The sequence below is a fragment of the Amblyomma americanum genome, chromosome 7 (genome assembly GCF_052857255.1).
Source record: "Amblyomma americanum isolate KBUSLIRL-KWMA chromosome 7, ASM5285725v1, whole genome shotgun sequence".
Taxonomy (NCBI): Eukaryota; Metazoa; Arthropoda; class Arachnida; order Ixodida; family Ixodidae; genus Amblyomma; species Amblyomma americanum.
Window position 1 is genome coordinate 155,758,057 of NC_135503.1, and position 22,287 is coordinate 155,780,343.

Sequence of the window (22,287 nt, forward strand, 5' to 3'; positions counted from 1 at the left end):
ATACGCATCATTAATATGTGACCTTACACAACTCCCTTTCATTGATGCTATAGACTGCGTTCAAAATCGGTCCATCCTTTCGAATTACTCTCGCACGTCTAGTGCTTCTTTAATAAAAGCTAAACTTGGCCTGATTAACCTCGCAGTTCCTAGAAACATTTCATGCTTCAGTCTTTTCCACTGGATTTTCTTCCATGATTAGACACTAAACAGGAATTTTTTTTCTACTGCCCCATCATAGGTATCATCAGGTGTTGACGGTCCGCATAAAGTTGCCATCCCTGCTTGCAAATTGAATGTACTGTTTAATTCTTTCTTGACGAAGACAAGCATAGACTGGAGTCACCTTACATCCCATATCGCCTGCACTGAACACGCGTAATCCTTCAAGCCACTCATCACCAACTATATTGTCGACCAAGCGTCTGAATCATGATTTTTGCTTTTTGCCTGTACATTGTACTATGTGTATTTTTTTTCTTTTTACACCCACCCCCTCTAAACGCCCCGCAGTTCCTGAATGTATCGTACTAAATAAATAAATAAATAAATAAATAAATAAATAAATAAATAAATAAATAAATAAATAAATAAATAAATAAATAAATAAATAGTGAGATAGCAGGCTAAGGCACCTGACAAACAGTCTACTGTTAGAGGAACATGGGTGAGTGGCTCCGGACAATGTTCATAGCATGCACGCTCCTCGGCATCCACTGGGAATTCAAACAGAATAGGTTGTACTTTTTCTGCTGAGCAGCAATACTGCTATTTTTTTATTGACATTCATCGTAACCGTCACCAGCAGGACCAAGTCCTCTCCTATATCTCTCCAACTGACCCTGTCCTGTGCTAGCCGCGGTCACCGTGTCCCCGCAAAGTTCTTAATTTTATCCTGCGCTGTCCAGCTGGGAACCAGGTAACCAGCTTTCATCAGCTTTCGAACGGGCCCAAGTTACCGCAGCTGCCGCAGAAGTCATAGGCTAGGGACTCCACCCACCAAGACTCCCAGGACGCTATGAGAAGCGTATAAACGTGGTGTCTCTCTCTCAATTTTATCTACCCACCAAATTTTCTGCCGCCCTCTGCTGCACTTGCCTTCTCTTAATATCCAGACCGTTGTCCTTAATCACCATCGGTTATCCTGCATTCGTATTACATGCCCTACCCAAGCCCATTTATTCCCGTTGGTTTTGTCTAGGATGCCTTTAACCCGCGTTTGTTACCTCACCCACTCTGCCGTCTTGCCGTCTCGTAACGTTACACTTTTTGTTTTCCTTTCCATGCGTCGCTGCTTTGTCCTCAATTTTAGCTAAAACATTTCCGTTGGCCTCCAGATTGTTGATACTCATCATCATCATCAGCAGCCTGACTACGCCCACTGCAGGGCAAAGGCCTCTCCCATGTCTCTCCAATTAACGCTGTCCTATGCCAGCTGCGCCCGCCGTATGCCCGCAAACTTCTTCATCTCATTCGCCCACCTTTCTGTCGCCCCTGTTACGCGTGCCTTCTCTTGGAATCAACTCCATTACCCTTAAGGACCAGCGGTTATCTTGCCTTCGCATTACATGCCTTGCCGAAGCCCATTTCTTCCTGTTAATTTCTACTAGGGCGTCATTAACCGGTGTCTCATCCCTCACCCACTCAACCCACTTCCGGTCTCTTAATGTCACACTTATCATTTTTATTTCCATGGCTCGCAGAGTTCTCCTTAAAGACACTACGCAATAAATTAATTGAGGTTACATAAAACAGACGAGATATTGGCATTCGACCACTCCTCCCCCCAGTGCAAGAATTTTTGAGCTAGCATCAATAACAACCAAGATATAGACGATTAAAAATTACACTTCTCCTCTCCCCCCTCAACTCGTACACGCGGAGCACCAGAAAAAGCAAGGTTGGGACTGGGCCCCGACTATGAACAAGTCATCCGCTGACGTTCGGTTTGCAACTTCCGGTTGTCGCACCCAGCGCCCCAGCAGCAGCATCGGCAGCTTCTCCGCAGTCTCTTTTCGCCGTTCTGGATTGCGGCGCGCGTCGGAATCTTTTGCTTCGTCTGTTGTTGCGGACGAAAAAGACACTGCGGGTGGCCCCGCAACTACAGAGAGAAAGAGGCGGCAGAGGTAAATTGAAACCATACGCGTGAAGGTGATGACCTGGCTCGCGCTTTCCCGAGGGGCTCGCGCGGCGGCACGAGCAGACGACTTTCACGGCTACCGGAAGTGTGCCCGTGACGTCGTGGGGGCCGTGGCTCCAGAGAATGACAGTGTGTGGTGGCCTGCCGACGTCACGGAACTAGTGACGTATATTTTCACGATTTTAGTTGCAAAATCCGGCGCTACAAGAACACCAGTCGGCCCGCGGAATCTGAAGAACACTGTTTTTAAACATTCATAATAAATTGCCAGCTTATTTCCGAAGGCTCATACTTAATGTAAATTCTCCTTAGCTTCATTTCAATGCAATGAAAACATGTACAAGCGGGTTTTAGTTCATTGCATAGCCCCTTTAAATGAAGCTGAACCCTTTTCGTTAGCCTCCACGTTTCTGCCCCGTTGGTGAGTACCGGTAATATACAGGTGTTATAAACTTTTCTCTTCAGGGGTATTGGTAACTGCCATTCATGGTCGGAGAGAACCTGCCAGCCATATGCGCTCCCGCCCATTTTTATTCTTCCAGCTATTTGCAACTCATGATCCGTATCAACTGTCACTACCTGCCCTATGTAGACGTATTCCTTAAGCACTTCCAGCACTTCGCTAACAATTGTGAACTGCTGTTCCCTTGCTATAGACTGTTGAACATTGCTTTGGTTTTCTGCATCTTATTAAAGACCCGCCGTTCTGCTCTGCCTGTCTAACTCATTGGTCATGGTTTCCAATGCATCTCCTGAGTGACTCAGCATTCATCAGCGAATCGCAGATTATTTAGGTGTTCTCCATTAACTCTTGTCCGCGACTGTTCACTATTCAGGCCTCGGAATACCTCCTGTAAACAGGCGGTGAATAGTATCGGTGAGCTCAGGTCTCCCTGCCTGACGCCCTTCCTTATTGGAATTTTATTCCTGACTTTAAGGAGGACTATGGTATCTGTGCAGTTGTTGATACTAATGAACAACAAAAAAGATTGTTTGCAAATTTGTGCAGCGCTTTGGCTAAATCTCCCCATACTTCATCATTTGGTTTATCGTCAACGTTGGCTCTCAAAACCTCAGCCAATCCTTTATTTTATAGATCAAGGTTGGCCACTATCATGGCTGCTGTGCGCCTTTTACTTGGAACCGCCGTGTAGGAGGGGTCTGAAAAATTGCTCGCTTCGGAATTTCCGTATTTTGGGTAACGGGCTTACTGTCCCAGCTTAGGCAGATGATCACGCTATTTTCTCGCTTAGAAGCCCCAGACCGATGAAGTTGTTCGTTTTTTGAAGGAGCCGTGGCTGGGTGATTCGATGGGTGATTCATTTTAAACCCAAACTTTTCCTCGTATATCCTTTTATATCCCTCCACCCTAACCGCAATACCTTCTCTTGTTGACATCCACACCTTCCTTCCTAATTGTCTTTCCTAATTTTCGGATGAGCCATCCCAATTTTGGGGTTCCTTAGGGATCCAGATCGGCTAAATACGCTGTCGTTACATGGATGTATGAGCAACCTTGACCTTGGCATGCAAAACGTGTCTGAACATAAGGTGGCTTACTGGACAGAACGCGTTTTGAAGTTTCTGCGAGATGTTCTGACTTTTGTCGTACATGCTTTCTCGGTATTTGGTATAGAGGCAACCTCTGAAACTGATTTAGAGCACAGCCCTCTGGCTCCCGTTCCGCGTAAGCGTAACCGGTTGTCCGTGTAGCAGAGCGAAACGCCACCTGGAGGGTGGCTAGCAGCGTAACACGCCACCTGCCAGCGGTGGCAAGTGGCTTGTGAGGTGGCTCGCATTGCCGACTGCTGTAATCATCTGTCCATTTTTTCGTCACAATATATGTTACATTTATTCCGTTCTGCAAGAAATTAATCTCGCTTGGCTTTGCACCTAGCGCTTCAACGGAGCGTTGCGGCATCTGTGTGGGGTTCATCATGTGAGCCCATGAGATGGGATTAACTTTTCTGGCCTGTTTGCGTTGCCGGACTTAATCCATCAGTCTGAGCGGCAGTTTGTCTCGCGTTTCATGTTCTTCCGAGACAGTTACACTCGAGAATTCGTGCGTTCGTGCATTTTGGTCATTGTCGCCGTTTGGGGGGGATAAGGCATGAGGTGCAGTTTGCTGTTCGTGTCTTTTATTGGGAAAGCAATACTACGCCAGGTCTAACCGCTCCTCGAGCCGGCGCCGCGCCTAGCAGGTGGTCTCTCCGTTGATATGACGATCTCCTCGCCTTGCGCTTGCTCCGTGGGAGCTTCACTGGGATATATAGCGGTGCGCTACGCACTGGTTGATCAGTCTTGCCATGGAAGGTACCGACGAAGATTCTATATCTCAATCTAGTTGCTCTACTGCATCGGAACAGTTAAATTCTAAGGCGAAAGCTAAGCAAGCTAGGAAGAACGATAAAGAGAGGTTGCAACGTGCCCAGGAAACAGAAGAACAACGAGAAGAACGATTTCGAAAACGACAAGAAGCCGAAGCAGCTAAACGAGCTTTCGTAATTCAACCAGGTTTAACCAGAGCTAAACCACAGCCAATTTTTTTTTCGTATTTCTCTCGAGTGTTCGTTTTTGGCATTGCAAGAACGGTGGTAGAAAAAATTGGAAACTGCATTTGAGCTCCGAGTTAAGGGCATGACACGATAGCGTTAATTAGTTAGTGTCGATACATGCAGAATTGGTCAGTGTCGACTTTACATTCATAGCTCCCTGGGATGCCTCGTTCCCCTCCTGGCGCAGTGGTGCAGCTTTGAAGCCATGCGCCACTGCGATGGCAGGTGCTCCCACCGGTGGGGGCTGTGCGACCGAGGTAGCTCTTCCGGAGCGGTCAATCATTAATTTAACTGCCATCTGCCACGGTGGGCAGCTTGTGACGACGCCTCAAGGTCACGTGGCCTAGATGGACCATCTGGGCTCTTCTCCAGGCACTTCTCGCTCACAGCGCCGACGACGGCGGGCTTCTTGCAGAACGGGAGCCTTAACGTTGTCGGGTGAAGATTGAATGTCATACACACCTCCTTCCGTCCACGTATAGAGCCGGGTGTGTTCTGGCCTTCCTGAACATGTACCGTCGAGGACAGAAGCCTCCAGGACACACAGAACGTAATCTGGACGCATAGGTGCCATGTTTCCCTGTGGTTACCTCTTTTCACTGTCAGCTTTAATGCACAAGAGTCCGACATTCGCCCATAAATTCGCCTTAAAACCACGAGCTAACCGCAGAAACGTCAACTTATTTCGCCGCTCGTGAGTTGTGGAGACTGCTGTCTCCGACATTAATTTTAAAAGTACTTAAAACGCCTTTCTAGCCCTCCACGATGACTTTCTTGTACAAGCCGCTCACTGAAACATTCCTCGTGAGAACTCGTACATAAACGGGAGAATGTCCGTGTCGACTGCCTTTTGTGCTGTGGCCGAAAAAAAAAAACTGATCACGCTTTACCGGCTGTTCAACCGGGACACTCTTTTAATTCGAATTCTCATCACATCTGCGAACTTAATACGCTATACTCTGCTTATTAGCCTCTATACGTGCTCGTTTTGGACAGCATAGCTTGTAAAGTACCCTCTTTATGATCCTTCTTTGTTTGTCTTTTTTTTTATTCTAAATCCAACCAGTACCCCCTATTATCTGCTAAACCTTGCATTCATTCAGCGTGTTATTGCAGTTCCTCTTGTGTTTTCGAGGGTCGGTTCATTATTTGAACATATCTTGTAGATATAAGTTCTTTTATTGCAATAAACGCCACATGAAAAAAACCGTTAATGACCCGGTCGCTCAAGCCATCGGGAAGATAAGGTGTCCTGTTTCGCTCACCGCTGGTTCGAATCCCACTCAGGGTTATAGTATACGGTAAAGATATTCTGCAGGATTAGCGAATATTTCGGAACGTTAGCGAAACGTCCGGCTTCATGTTCGCTTCATGCTCGGCGTCATATTTGGCTTGTTTCACTCCAATTTCCGGCCGATGTTCGATTGAGTTTGCCGAGAATGCGAGCTAAAGGTGTATCATGGTTACAAACGACGCTGCCACTGCTAACGTTTGTTTAAATCGAACATGCAGTTACTATACTTTTGTTCTCATTTAGGGCTAGAGCGGTGGCTGTGACTTAAGCTGTAAGAAGGATTTTGTGACTTCGGCGTATATAACGCTTGGTGACAGCGCTTTTTTAAATATTTCTCTGTTGCTCTATATTCTTCGTCTTCAAACTGCCTTTTTCACTACCTCATCATCGAGACTCATATGCATGTGTGTGCTAAGCATGGACCAAATTAAACTGTACCTCTTATTAAGCAAATAACGGCCACCGTCACCCTATCTTTAATGAGAAGAATTCTTCGGTGCTGTCAGGTATACTCTGGTTAACCAAGAATGCACCACCGTTGTGGTGTTGTGGCTCGATCGCCAGCCTCGGCTTCTGGAGGTAGGGGGATGACTTAAGCCGTCGGGTCCGCACCGGGTCTCCCCCATGTTGCAGCTTCGGCCCCTCCTGGTGTGTGGGGAGTCAACGTTTGTAAGAAGCTCGCTAAACCCGCTTCTACACTAGAGACTGTACCTCAGGTATTTACAGAACGATATCTATTCACAGCAGGGCAGTAACCTCTCTCCGCTCAAAAATACAACATCTAGGTCTCAGCTCTCCGGTAAAGATGGATAGAGTATTACATGCCCGCCCTTTAACGGTGCACAAACAAGTCTTATCCCTCCTCTTAAACTCACTAAGCCGTATCATAACCCATTTGTTGTCCGCTAGCTCCTGAAACGGCACTGCTTGGCTAGCATTCCTCGAACAGGTTCTTGCGTTAAAGCTTGCCAGGTTCAATTTTCAAAGGTGGCCTGTCCGGCCCCGTGATTATTAGCACACTCCTCTGCCTCGTAAATCTAACCTCTACCTGGGGACAGAAGGCTTAGGCTTTACTGGTGTAACTGTATTGGACTGGTGCCCAAGTGCTGCGCAACGGTGACCTAATCCTTTTCTGATGAGAAGTGGCGTTTTTGTTCTCTCAACGGGCCTTTCTACTTTTGTTGAACCCCGTCCTCACTGTTTGTCGGCTCTTCGCCGCTATTAGGCAGCAACCCAAGCCGGGTTGTTGAATTCGAAGTACACCCGGATTTTTTTTTTCTACTGGCGAATGATTGCCGAGGTACCGAGATTCCAGCAACCGACCCGGAACTCGCAAAGTGCGCGCTTTATCTCCGAACCATCGCCGTGCCCAAATGGGTATCGATGCTTAAAGTATAGTCTACCTTTGAGAACAGTCCGCAGCAGGCGTCTTCAAAGAGTTTGCCTGTGCAGGAGAGCTTGCCACGAGTACGAGGGTGCAATAAACCTGTGTCGGCATAGAGCGCTCCATAGTTGGAAGTAACAGTAAATACACCTAGGCCACTTCACTGCGACCCAAGAGGCTGTAAGCAGGGAAAGCAAAAAAAAAAATGCAGCGCTCTGCTGCTGACTGCATGATCTCGGATTTTCACGCTCTACATATGGTGATCAAATGCTGCGCCATAGCGTTCCAGTACTGCTAAATAAGCTTATCTTGAACAACGTCTGTATTGACACCTGCAATCAGAAAGACATCCGGGACATATGTTTACGATTGTAGTGTTATTTATGTTGTTTGTGCCTGAGACCGCATATTAATCACTTGACGCACTTCTGTTTGTGGTATATTTCGAGATCTAGTGACCGCCTTGCTTGACGTGTTTCTTGAGTTACCAGGATGTATATCTTAAGTGCTAAATGTTTTGCGCTTTATTTCGCACGCAAATATTATTCGTGTTCTTTTTTTGGTCTTGTTTTGCAAACGTGTCCCCCACGCTGCAAGCCATGTATACGGGGGGTTCAGGCTGTTTCAAGTGGAAGTTGTTCCGACTTTTTGCCTGAACCAACCCTCATCATTTTGTGATGAAAATAAAACTATTTATTGATTGATTGATTTATTACTTGTCCTGGTAGGCTAGTAGGCCACATTCTAGCGTGGAAACATTGCGCAGACACCCACACAGCTCCAGGTAATTTCAATAATAATAATAAGAAAATTTTTATTTCCTCATTCCAATACAAATGCGGGCCTGCCAAAGCCTTAGAAGGCTTGAGTGGCAGCGCCCGGCAGCAGACGGCACAAAACTCATGCACCGAGCACACAAACAAAAAACAAAAAAGGGGGTTGACAAAACTAAAATGAATTCGAAAAGCGCGGACGCAAAAATGCACACAAGCGGAGAGGAAACAAAGAAAACGAAGAAAATGTAAAATCATAGTATCAAAATAGAATGCTGGAGCTAAGAACGTAATTTGTCAAGGCAAGCTTTCACTATTTTTGTAGAGTTAGCAGGAAACATTTCTTTAGGTAACCGGTCGAGAACAGAAGGAACATAATGTTTTCGCAGACGCTGGCCGTACCGGGTTCGCAATCTAAGCACGAGAAAACGAACACGAGTTCGCAGATCTTTGACCGGAATATATGGTGTACAAAAATAGCTTGTCCAAATGTGCTTAAAAACTACTGATTCAAAAAAAAGGTGAGAGAAGTCAGGAATGTGTAATAGTTCAAAAACGCTACTACCTTCATTTCGCGCCTTACCATATAAAACTGATTTAAGGATAGATTTCAGAATGCTGTTGACCTTCTTTCGCCAAAAGGCGGAACAGAAATAAAAGCAGCGAATACCATAACGTAACACACTGTAGGCTAAGGCGTATACAATTTGCTTGCGTGCAAACATAGGGCAAAGGGTCTTAATAGAGTGCATCAAACAAGCAATTTTCCGAAGCTGAGAACAGGCGAAAGACAAATGGGTATTCCAAGACATGTCGGAATCAAAGAATACACCTATGTATTTGATTGTTGACACAGGTATAATTAAAGGGCATTTGCATGGGGCACAATTTGGTCTGTGCAAACGAATAGACACATCATTAGGAATTTTCTTTAAATAATTGTGAAAAAATACTAATTTAGTTTTTTTATTGTTAAAATTAATTAAGTTATTGCTGAACCATTCCATAACCAGCTCGCTGTCGTGTTGGATGAGAGATAAAGCTGTCTTAAAGTCATTATGTCTAGCAACTAAGAGTGTATCATCAGCATATTGAAAAACACGGCACAGTTTACAGACAGAGCTCAAGTCATTGACATATAAATTAAACAAAATGGGTGCAAGTATAGATCCTTGAGTAACGCCGGATTTAGTTTGCAGCAGGCCACTTCTAAATTTACCTACTGCAATGAGTTGTGAACGATTAGATAAATAGTGAACAAGAAGAGACAGAAAAGGACCCCTAAACCCATAATTGTGGAGTTTATCTCACAACACAACATGATTAACCGTGTCAAACGCCTTGGACACATCCAAAAATAAAGCACAGGCAAATTCATTTTCTTCAATGCAGCTGTTTAGAATATCACGAAGTTCATCAAGCGCGTTCAGCGTACCAAGACCCTTAATAAACCCGAACTGATTGCCAGAGAACGCGTCGTGAGCTTCAAGAAAACTGACCATCACCGTCGAAATGTGTTTTTCTAAAACAAGCGCTATGCATGGTAGGATCTAGATACCACGATAATTTTCAACTTTATTTTTTACTCCATTCTTATAGATAGGGATAACCACCGCCTTCAAGCCCTCAGGTACTATTTGGGTGGCGATTATACCTTTGATAATCGCGAGCAGCACATGGTTTATTCGTTCGAAATTTCTGAAAAGTGTATCGACTGAGATACCGTCCCACCCTGGAGGCTTTCGCCTGCTGAAGCCAGAAAGAATGCAACGTAGATCGTCTTCAGTGCAAGGTGGCAGAAATGCTGATTCAAGCACAGATTGCATGCTACTAGATGGTAGACTGGGAACTTATGAATGCACAGCCAGACCAGCAGCCGAAAAAATGGCATTGAACTCATCAGCAAGTGTCAGAGATAATGCCCCAAAGTTACGGGAAATGGAATCAGCCACATTCCTAGGTGCACAGCCTTGTAAGCGATTAACAACATCCCAGGACTTAGCTGGCTTCCCTTTCGACGCCACAAACCTTGCTTGGAAATACTGACGCCTTTTTGATCGGAGTAATGCATTAGCCCTGTTGCGGGCTGCCCTGTACAGTGCCCTCAATTGAGTGTTCTTAGGCGAACGCCTACAACGGGCCCAAGCCATTTCCCTTTCTGCAGTAGCCGATAAAACGTCGTTGTTAATCCACGGAAGACCAGACTTTCTTTGCTTTATGATTATAGTTTTTTTTTACACGAATCCATCAAAAGCGTAAAGGCTTCAAAAAATGAATCTTAAACCGTGCTTTCAGAAGTGCGAATTAGGAACAGATCCCAGTCGTATTTTTCCAGTACGGAGTCAAGTCGAAGTCTGTCAATGACTTCGATTGTGTCCAATTTATCTTGCTTCATAGCCCTTAACCCAGCTTGTGGAAAAACACGAACGCCAACAAAGAAATCATCATCATCATCATCATCAGCCTTACTACACCCACTGCAGGGCAAAGGCCTCTCCCATGTCTCTCCAATTAACCCTATCCTTTGCCAGCTGCATCCACCCTTTACCTGCAAACTTCTTAATCTCATCCGCCCACCTAACCTTCTGCCGCCCACTGCTACGCTTACTTTCTCTTGGAACCCACTCCGTTACCCTTAAGGACCAGCGGTTATCTTGCCTTCGCCTTACATGACCTGCCCAAGCCCATTTCTTTCTCTTGGTTTCGACTAGGATGTCATTAACCCGTGTTTGTTCCCTCACCCACTCTGCCCGTTTCCGATCTCTTAATGTTACACCTATCACTTTTCTTTCCATGGCTCGCTGCGTTGTCCTTAACCTAAGCTGAACTCTTTTCGTTAGCCTCCACGTTTCTGCCCCGTAGGTGAGTACCGGTAAGATTATGCTGTTGTACACTTTCCTCTTGAGGGAAATTGGTAAACTGCCACTCATGATCTGCGAGAATTTGCCATATGCGCTCCAGCCCATTCTTATCCTTCTAGTTATCTCCCTCTCATGATCTGGATCAGCTGTCACTACCTGCCCTAAGTAGACGTATTCCGGCACAATTTCTAGGCTCTCGCTGCCAATTGTGAACTGTTGTTCCCTTGCTAGGCTGTTGAACATTACCTTGGTTTTCTGCATGTTAATTTTTAGACCCATCGATCTGCTCTGCCTGTCTAACTCGTTGATCATGATTTGCAGTTCACCTCCTAAGTGACTCAGCAAGGCAATGTCATCAGCAAATCGCAGATTATTTAGGTATTCTCCATTTATTCTTATTCCCAACTGTTCCCAATTCAGGCTTCGAAATACCTCCTGCAAACATGCGGTGAACAGCATTGGCGAGATCGTGTCTCCTTGCCTGACGCCCTTCCTTATTGAAATTTTATTGCTGACTTTATGGAGGACTATAGTAGCTGTGCAGTTGCTATATATATCTTCCAGTATTTTGACATAAGGCTCTTCTAACCCCTGATTACGCAATGCCTGTATGACTGCTGAGGTTTCCACTGAGTCGAATGCTTTCTCGTAATCAATGAAAGCTATATATAGAGGTTGGTTATATTCTGCGCATTTCTCTATCCCCTGATTGATAGTATGAATATGATCCATTGTGGAATATCCTTTACGAAAGCCTGCCTGATCATTTGGTTGATTAAAGTCTAACGTTGCCCTGATTCTATTAGCGATTACCTTAGTAAATACTTTGTAGGCAACGGATAGTAGGCTGATCGGCCTGTAATTTTTCAAGTCCTTGGCGTCTCCCTTCTTATGAATTAAGATAATGTTTGCATTCTTCCAAGCTTTTGGTACAGTTGAGGTCATAAGGCATTGCGTATACAGGGTGGCTAGTTTTTCTAGCACGATGTCCCCTCCATCCTTCAACAGATCTGCTGTTACCTGATCCTCCCCAGCTGCTTTTCCCCTTTTCATTGCTTCTAAGGCTTTCTTTACTTCATCTTTCGTTACTGGCGGGATGACGCATTGCTGTGCACTGCTGTCTTTCTCATTAGCGCTCTGATTACATTGGCTACGATAAATGAACAGGATTCATTGTGTTCAAGGCGAACGTTCACATGGTCCCCCAAGGCATGACGATACTAATTTACTACCAAACATTTCAACACAAGTGGGAAGGTTGATTGTGGCATCAATGCCGGCATCGGCAAGAGTGTTTAAGTAATCGACAACCAACTGTTTTTTAGTTTTTAGAAGGTCAAAATTGGTGTCACCAATCATACAAATACGACCCTGTGGAAGGTTAGCCTTGCTCAGCTCTTCGATGAAATAGGCAATATTTTGCTTCGGTGGACAATATAAAGCAATCACACTTATGTGAAAATGTCCCTTGTGAATACAGACAGCTAATGATTCAGCAGTAGTGAAAGAAATAGAAGTAGTTGTCGAAACCCAACTGTCCGTGACATCGTTCGACCCAGTGGCGTTCGTCCTGTTCATCGCTGCCCCGACGGCTCTGCTCTGCTGGGAACGATCGGCTAAGTTTCGGGTGCCTGATTGTGGCATTTTCTCTCTGCGTCTTTGCGCGGTAAGGCAGTAAGCCCTGGCTATGTCCACCCAGTCTCCCGGCCAGGGGAGTTCCCTCTGGTCGGCTTCTCTGTCCACTGATCTCCTACCGTTGGAAGCTTTTTTGCACAGTGGTGCCGGCAGTATCCCTGTCGCGCTGGTGCCTAAGGATGGTGGTGCTATCAAGATGAACAACCCTGGTGCTGTTCGGGCTGCTCTCCAGTCGGCGACTTCTCATTATGAGTCAATTTCAGAGGTTCGCCAGTTTGGACGCGGCGGGATTCTGTGCAGATCGCCAGACCTCGCCTGTGTAAGAGATTTACTAAACTCCTCATCCTTTGCCTCCCTTCGGATAAGTTCCTTCATCCCTTCACATCTGGCGTGCACGAAAGGTATTGTACGAGGCGTAGACTCTTCCCTGTCTCCGGCAGAGACTCTGGAGCTTCTGTCGGCTGCAGGTGTTGTTGCTGTGCACCGCTGTAGCCGGGATGTAAACAACTTGCGGATGCCCACTGAATCAGTGATTGCTACCTTTGCCGGCACTTCCTGCCCCTCTGAAATCAATGCATGGCCTCTAATTTTTCGGGTAGACCCATTATCATCTCGGCCTTTGCAGTGTAACAACTGCTGGCGCTATGGACATAGCGCCGGCGGTTGAAAATCCTACTTGAGGTGTTGCAACTGTGGGGATGGTCATTCAACGAGCACCTGCACTGAGAAGAATGAGAAGTGTTGCCTTTGCGATGGTGCTCACTCTGCAAACTACTCAAATTGTCCCTTTCGAGCTCAGGAAATTCAAATTCTGCAAATAATTGACAGGAAACGCTGTTCGCGCCGTGACGCTATTTCAGAGGTCAAAGAACGTGCCCCCGGTTATGCCGGTGTGACCGCTCGGCAAGGTGTCATGTTAGACTCAACGCTGTCCCAGGCAATTGTGGCTGCTGTGGAGGCTTCGATGTCTAAAATGGTAGAAAAGATTGTCGCAAGTGTGTCGGAGTGCTTTACAAATGTTCTAGCGACTCAGATTACACATGCCGTGCAGGGTAGTTTGGCACCTCTTTCGACAGCAATTCCCTCTCCTCTTATCCGGTCTCCAATTCCAGTAGCATCACAACCCCAGGAACAAACTCCTGTCCCTTCCGCTGTACCTACCTCGGGTACTTCGAGGGATGTTGATATAATGTATGATTTCGAGATGGTGGAGCCTGATGCGCGGCTTCTTAAGCGCAGTGGGTCCCCCATGTCTCATTCGTTGTCTTCTCTGGGCACCCAGCCCAAATCAAAGAAGAAGCAGCTTGGCACTAAACCCAAGGATACCATTTTGGAGCAGGCAGTTGCTGCTGCTAGACTTTCGCAACCATAGCGTCGTTGCGAGTTCTGCAGTGGAACTGTCGCTCTATTCTTTCCGCTTCCACAGATTTACACTGCCTTTCTACTCAGCTTAATCCGGATGTCATAATTCTGCAAGAAACGTGGCTTTCAACCGACAAACATTTTCATATCAAAAATTACCGTTCATTTCGCCTAGACCGCCAGTCAAGAGGCGGGGGTTTACTAACTTTAGTCTCTTCAAAATTTTGCCACAGGGCTGTGGTATCTTTTCAACAAATGTCTCCTGACTGTGAGATTTTGGCAATAGACTTTGTACTTCCTGGGTGCTCTCCATTTTCAATAGCAGATTGTTATTTCCCCAATAGAGTCCAGGATGTTAGACCTCTGGACTTTTTACTCGTAAACTGTAAAAACAGTTCTCGTGGCTGGGGACTTCAATTCTCACCATGTGTCTTGGGGTTTTAGGACTAATACATGCGGCAAGCGCCTTTGGGATTGGGTTTCTGATCACAACCTGATGTGCTTAAATTCAGGATCAGCCACTTATCTTCGCTCACACACTCAATCTGTTTTAGATCTCACGTTCATTAGTCCTGGAATTGGCGTAACGAATTGGTCGACAGTTGATAGCGGCACCTCAAGCGATCATATACCTATTCATTTTGATATCATATGTCGTGTTACTCCGGCGTCTTCTCAGTTGCGGTCACATGTAAATTATGACAGATTTCAGACGGCGTTGCGCTCTGCCCTTGCTCCAGTGTCTAACATCGCCGAGGTCCACCAGTCAGCAAGCATATGTCTGGCTATTGAGGAAAGCCGTAAAAAGTCGGAGTTCCTGGTGAGGCCAACAAAAGGGAATTTTTCTAACTGGTGGAATGCGGACTGTACAAGAGATTACAGGCGGAGGAAGGCAGCACGGAAAAAGCTTCTCCATAACCAATGTCCGAATAACTGGAGTGATTATAAATTTATTGCAGCCACCTTTAAACGCACAGTTTTTCGCGCAAAGGAAAAATATGACTCAGAACACTTCGATTATATTTCAAAGGCGGGCAACCGACGTGCACTATTCGGTTTTCTACGGTCTAGGAAACAGCTCATGTCCTCTCATAATTTTCAGTCATTAGTTATGTCACCTGTAGAAGCTATCCAGGCGGTTGAATTAATAGCCACAGGCCTGCAAAAGCGGTTCTCGTCTTTACTACCTATGCGACCATTGTTGTTTGCACCAGTCGTGCCAAATGATAATGCCTCACAAGTAAATCTATCAGAGCTTTCACAAGTTGTCCAGAGATTGCCAGCTGCTGCTCCTGGTCCTGATGGTGTTACCACAAAGATGCTCAAGATTCTATTTGAAGAGTCTCCCAACTCCTTATTGCACCTAATAAACTACTCTCTCAAACACGCTTGGATACCTTCTGAGTGGAAGCTGTCCAAGGTGATCCCTTTACTTAAAAATCAGGGTGGAGGCTATGAATTGGATAATATGAGGCCAATTTCTTTAACATCAAATGTGGTAAAGTTGATAGAAAGGGTGTTACTAATTCGGGTGTCAGCCATTGTGGACCGCAAAAGTATACTCAGCCCGTGCCAACTCGGCTTCCGGCCACGGTGTTCGTTCGATATGGAATGTACATGCTGATCTTGAGAGCAGAATTCTCCTTGCTCGTCGTCAACGCCTGGTAGCGGCTTTGGTTACGTTAGATGTCGCCAAAGCTTACGACAGTGTAGAACACTCCATCCTGATACATAGGCTACAGTCTCTTCAATTTCCAGATTATATAGTTGCATGGATATCTGCATTTCTTCATAACAGGGAATTCTTTTGCGTCCATAATGGTGTTCATTCAGAGAGGTATAGACAAACGCGAGGTGTACCGCAAGGAGCTGTTCTTTCTCCTGTGCTCTTTAATATTCTGTTAAGCTCAATTCCTCTCCACCGCCATGTACGCACTTACATCTATGCGGACGACATTGCGTTTTTTGCTGCTGCGCCGGATATACATTCTCTGTATGGTCTGTTGCAGTCATATTTGAATACACTTGAGCACTGGTTGAGCACATTACACCTGAAGTTAAATGTGGGCAAGTGCGCCACTCTTGTTTTCCCTCTATTCACTCCTGTAGTGGTCTCTCTCACTTGTCAGTTAAAAATGATACCGCAGGTGCAATCCCTAAAATACCTAGGGGTCATTTATGACAACAAACTCACCTTGCGACCTCACATGGACCATGTCGCGGCGAATGGGGCTCGTGCCGTGGGCATGTTACGGAGATTATGTCATCACCGGTACGGCATGCCCAGAGATGCGCTATTAATGATCTACATAATGTATGTCAGGCCAATTTTAGAATTTGGATCAGTGTTGTTTTCAGGCTCGGCTACATATAAACTTCGCCCTCTCGTCCTTTTAGAGAGGGAAGCACTTCGCATTTGCCTCGGCCTTCCAAAATTTGTGGCTATCATTGTGCTGTACCTTGAAGCCCGCATTCCGTCTCTCTTATCACGCCTTCAATTTTTAACTGTGAAAATTTACCTCAGGATCGATGAATCTCATTTCCACCGTTCCCAAAGCATTTTGCTGTTCTCAGCCGACCTCCTTTTTTTGGTGTCCCCTGGTCTCGTTTCAATTCCCCTCAGGTAGTGTTTGTGCAAAGATTACTTCAGCCTTTAGATGTAAACATTTATGATATCCTTCCTGCGCTTCGCAATGGGCCCGCTATCCACATTGTTTTCGACGACATATTCCCAAAAAATGCAAAACTTTTGCCACCGAGTATTCTAAATGGTCTTCTAGAAGATCATCTGAGGACCCTACCTACAGATAAAGCAGTAGCCACTGATGCATCGCAAAGCAATGAAAAAGCAGGTGTGGGAATATTTTGCTCGCATTTAGACTGGTCCTTTTCTCTGCGCCTTCCAGATTTCACCCCTATTTTTCAAGCAGAGTTTCTAGCAGTTGTACTTGCTCTACGCAAGCTAGACCCCTCTATTACAGCAGTTGCAGTAATTACTGATTCTTTATCTTTGTGTTCGTCCCTCGCTGCCCATGTTGACGGTCCCATTTTATCAACTTTCTTATCCCTACTTCCTCCGCATTTGAGCCTTGTTCATTTAGTATGGGTTCCCGGTCACAGTAGTGTGACAGTAAATGAGATTGCTGATAATCTCGCAAAGGCTTCCCTCAGCGGCCCCGTGTTGCCAATCATCCCGGCTACAGCCTATATTACATCACTTTTAACATCGGCGGATTATGAGCACCTTAAATATTATTGGAACAGGAAAATTTGTTGCTCTCGGCAGCTTGAAGTATCACTGACGAGGCTGTTCTGCCGCATCCCCCCTCTAAATTTCTATTTACACAAGTCGGGTTTGGCGCTCTCTCCCCTTTGTGCATTTTGCCGTGAGCCTGAATCTATTGAACATTTTTGGCTGTATTGTCGCCGATTCAACTCTCTGGGAAAAAGGTTGCTGGAGGAGCCCTTGCAGCATCTTGTCCTTAGTTTGAGCAGCCCGCTCTTGCTATCATTTGGCGCCACCACATTTGGGTTCAGCCACAGATCTGTTTGTACCGCTGTTCTAAATTTCCTGATAGAATCTCACCGACTGCCTTGCTAAGTGTTCCAACCTTTTCTTTTCTATCAATTATTACATTTTGACTAAATCTTTCATATTTAATCCCTCTCTTTATTATTATTCTTAAAATTTTAAAATCAAAACACTCATCCCTTTTCTGTTCATGACGAAAAAATCACCGGTGTTGCGCTCCCACGTGCTTTTCCTTTTTGTTAACTGCGTTCAGGTGAATAGCCACCCGATTCTTGGCCGATCCCCCAGTGTGGGTATGTGCTATCTTTTGATAGGCTAACAACAACAACAACAAATCGCTATACCGCCCCCTAGCCCAGAGTCACGAGTGAAGAAAACCTAGAGTACGCCAATATTGAAAATTGGTGCGAATGGTTATGTGAAATGTTAATCTCGGTCAAAACGAAAACATCAATGGAATCACTTAATACACCTACTATAAAGCAGAATTCGTCCCAGTGCTTCCGAAGGCTTCGAATGTTCACATGAAGAACAGCAAAACAACTTTCAGTAGCAGTAAGGAATGCGTCGCGAAGAGCCGAAAAATCACGAAATGAAAGCAAACCAGAAGACATGAGAAGAAAGGAGGTGATTAAGATAGCCTAAGTCAACACCGATAAGTCCGATAAATGCCTAGCACAAATGGACGGGTCCCCTTCCTTCTTACGCAAGTAAATGTGACCGTTCTTAACCCATAAAAAATCGTAGGCCTTTGCCTTGGCTGCAGTACGTGAAGCCCAGAAAAGTTATCTTGTTTTTTGAAAGCTTCTCGGCGAAGAACAACTTGGAGTGTTCATTGCTTTGATCCAAGGATTGGAGTCTTGACCGAGCAAGCAGCCACTTATCTCGAATGCTGACGGCTGAAAATCTTACTAGAACGGGAGCAGGACCGTTCCTACGAGGGGCAAGCCTATGCACAGCCACCACCTGATCCTTTGAGAAGGAATCAATTGCAAGCTCAAGAGGCCTATGTACCGGAGGGTGTCAGTACTCGCATTTTTGCAGTGTTTGTCTTTATTTTATGCCCATCAATGGCAAGTTTTAGCTTGTTTTTACAGCACTGTGTGCTTGTTGCCACGTTCTGTGTCGTTCAAGTTCGCACGCTATCGAAAGGCAGCGCTCATAATGGAATAAAAACTGCTGTCAAACCCACCGTAGCAGCTTCACAGCTGGAGCCTAGCAGAAGACAACTGCATATAGCGTATGATGCAGAGCGCCATATGCAAGGCGGCGACTCGACAAGACGCAAATATTAGTCCTAATCATTCACGTTGTCCCAAGTCGCTCCTCAGGATGCGTATATGCCAGGTAGAGTGCGGACACCGACCACAGGATGTTACTGCACCCACTATCAGTCATGTAGAGCCAAACGACGCACTGCACCTTCCGAGCGAAAGCGGCGCGACGCGAATGGTGCCGAGGAAAAGCACGGGCGGTGGCGACGGAAGTTGTGCAAAGCGCAAGGCTGCTGGCCCCTGAAAATTCAGTTCTACGCCAAACGCTCACTCACCGTCGAGCCCGGTGTCGACGATCTAGAGGACGGGGGCCCAACTGCACGGCGTTCGTCGTCGGCAGCCGAAGGGGGAACAGGCGCTCGGCGATGCAGCCCGCCGCTCCAAGATGGCGCGCCATCGATCGGCTCCGCAGCATCCCATCCCCTCCTCCACGCGCCGAGGGAGAATAAGGTACGGTCGCAGGCCGGCTGTGCCACATCCCCTTTCCCACGAGACGTCGTGTGGGGAAGAGGGGGGGGGGGGGGGGGGGGGTCGACGCGCGCTCGGGATGCGGCCGTCGGCATCCAATCAACCGCAGAGGAACATCCTGAACATTCTCCGCACAACTGCCGCACTTTACGTGATGCCGTATAGCAAAAAAAAAAAGAAGGCTGCCGTTCCGGTGTTCATGAGCGATAGCCCTCGGTTGGAGGTTCGCACAGGCACATGTTTTTATTTATTTATTTATTACAGATACCTGCAGCACCCGAAGGCATTATTGCAGAGGGGGGAAACACAATAACTTCTGCTCGTTTGGCCGAAAGTACAGAGGAAAAAAAAAATGCAATACAAATACTACTACAAAAATACAAAATACAACTAATAATAGATGAGGAAAAAGCATGCACTGCAGGAGGAATAGCGCGGAAGCACTATTCCGATCGATTTGTGTAGTTTCGTGCAGGTGAAAGCAATAAACGAAAGAAATCACATAAATAACCAATGCTCGGAATCGAAACCGCAGGTGCTCGAACTTATCAGCTTCGCAGAGCAATCGCCGTAGCCGAACACTCCGCGCGGTAAACTGCAACGCACTCGCGCTGTGCACTGCACACCGTCTCCGTCATCCACTAATACTGCTATGAAACTACCTAGGTCTAATATACCACCCTCGTCTAGACTGGCAACCTTATATCAAGAGTGTAGTCTTCGAAGGTGAGCGAGCTGTCTGTCGCCTGACGCGAATCATCGATAAGAAATTCGGTATGCGAAGAGACACTCTTTTCTTTCTCTATAGTACTTACAGAACACCAGTTTTGGAGTTCGGTTGTGTTCTGTTCTCCGGTTGTACTAGGTACAAAATTCAACCTCTGTTGCTTTTGGAGAGACGCGCTCTACGGCTTTGCCTGGGTTTGCCAAAATCTGTGGCAAATTGTGTCCTCTTTCTGGAAGCTCGCGTACGTGGCTTCAACTCTCGCTTCCAGCTCCTCGTTGTGCGCACCTTCTTACGGGGACTTCAGCCCTTGCCTGGAGTGGCTCCTCCATTTTTGTTATAAAACCCAGCTTTGTTTTTAGATAAGCATTGGCTGCTCTACAAACTGCCTAAATTTGTGTTTGCAGTGTACCCGTTGTCTAGAAGTGCAGTCTCGCGTAGGTCCGTACAGCGCGTTAGCAATGTGCAGGCTGCATCGGCTATTTTTTTCGACCATGCGCTGTCGCAGTACACAAAGCACTGGTCTGCCAATGTGCTAAATGGTCTCCTGAAAGAATATCTGTTCCGGTATCTATTTTACGGATGCATCTCAGCCTCGTGAAAAGGCAGCAGTAGGTGTTTATTCCCGCGCACTAGATTGGTGTTTTTCTATCCAAGTTCCTGATTAGACACTAATTTTTGCTGCTGAATTTCTTGCTATTGGTTTGGCTCTTCAAAACGTTCCCCGCCATAGTTCTCATGCAATCATTCGCTCGGACCGTCTCTCAGTCTTGGCAGCGCTTGAAAGCTCGAGGACTAGTCTCTTATACCGTTCCCAGTGCAATTTGAGCGCCTTCATGTGCAAGAAGTGCGTTTTCAGTGTGTTCCAGGGCACTGTGACATTATTTCAAATTAGATGGCTAATTTCTGAGTGAAATCAACCATTAATGGGCCTGACGCCCATGTCGTACCAAACATTACCCTGCTGGCCACGAGCCGTTAAAAACGTTTCTAGATGCTTAGACGCATTACTGATGGATACTAGCCGGCATCATTGAAGAGGATACATTTTTTTTTTCGTGAAACTTAAAGCGGCACTGGGGATAGCTGAATCGGAATGTCCTCTTAGAAAAAATTAGCGGTGGTTTAGCTCTGGTTAAGCCTGCAGTGTCGCGATAGCTACAGCTGGCCGAATGGAGCTTGGTCACGTGACCAACCACGTCACGAACCACGTGATCAGCCACGGCGCCGCGCCGCCGGCAGCTGCTTCGCACCACGTGACAGCGTGGCGGCGCCGCCACGCTGAAGGCTCGAAATGCCACCCTAATGTAGCTATCGCTACAAAAATTCATTCTATGGCACTTTCTGGCAATGTTTACTTCGAAGCAGAAAAAGACTCAGTTGCACGGCAACTTCGTGAAGCAAACACCTGACAAGCTGTTAACGCGATAGCGTTAAGGTGCCCGTTCTGCAGAAAATCCCCGCAGAAGCAATTTAGGTGGGCCACCTAGGTAACATGAACTTGTGGCGTCATAAAAATCTGCCCATCGGATTGTGAGAGAGAGAGAGTGAACTTTATGTGCTCTAAAAAGTCTTGCACAGCTCCCGTGATTGGGTCCTCATCCGATTCCATTCTAATTATGTTGCAATTTCATTTAAATTCTGTTCCACTATGATTACAATTTTATTTTAATTACATTCAAATTATATTACAACTCTATTAAATCCCTTTGTAGATGGAGCAGTTGTGAGCGCTATACTGACTATTAAAGCTGGGAGTACAACACAGTGCAACTTTTTCACAAGTGTGAAGCTGACCATCACGAATTACCATCTACAGCCCGATCAGCTCTCCAGTTGCTATTAGCGGAGATCATTTTAAAATGTTTCCGTCTTTGATGACGTCAAACCGTTTCGACCAAACGCGAGATTTCGTAACGGCGCCACTTTCTGGGCGATGCAAGGTTCTCGTGTAGATGAGCTCTGTATTGATTTCGCATTAAAATTTTGCGGAGACACCTAAGCTCCCCATTAATGACACGACGCGGTAGCGTTAATGGGTTAATGCCCATATATGTGGAATTGGTCATAGACCGCTGAGTCCTCATACCCCTCCTGACGCAGTGGAGTAACCGTTAAGCAATCAACTGCCCTGCGATGACAGGTGCTGGCACCGGTAGGGCTGCTCGGGAAGAGCGACCTCTCGCGACCAATCAATCATGTAACTGCCCCCTGCCATGGTGTTCAGGCATAAGGTGGACAGGCTGCAATGACGCCACAAGGTCACGTGACCTGGCTGACCCAAT

At 46.2% G+C, this 22,287-nt stretch overlaps 1 protein-coding gene across 2 annotated transcripts in view; it reads right to left on the reverse strand.

Annotated features, from left to right (window-relative positions):
- LOC144096703 (glutamate receptor ionotropic, kainate 2-like) overlaps positions 1-19,264 on the reverse strand; it is an 81,664-nt gene extending 62,400 nt beyond the window's left edge. The window contains exon 1 of one of the 2 annotated variants that reach the window (XM_077629548.1): positions 19,086-19,264. The gene's annotated coding sequence lies outside the window, so the exon portion shown is untranslated. The remainder of the gene's footprint in view (positions 1-19,085) is intronic. The other variant, XM_077629546.1, reaches the window with a different exon arrangement.
- Positions 19,265-22,287: the final 3,023 nt, after the last annotated feature.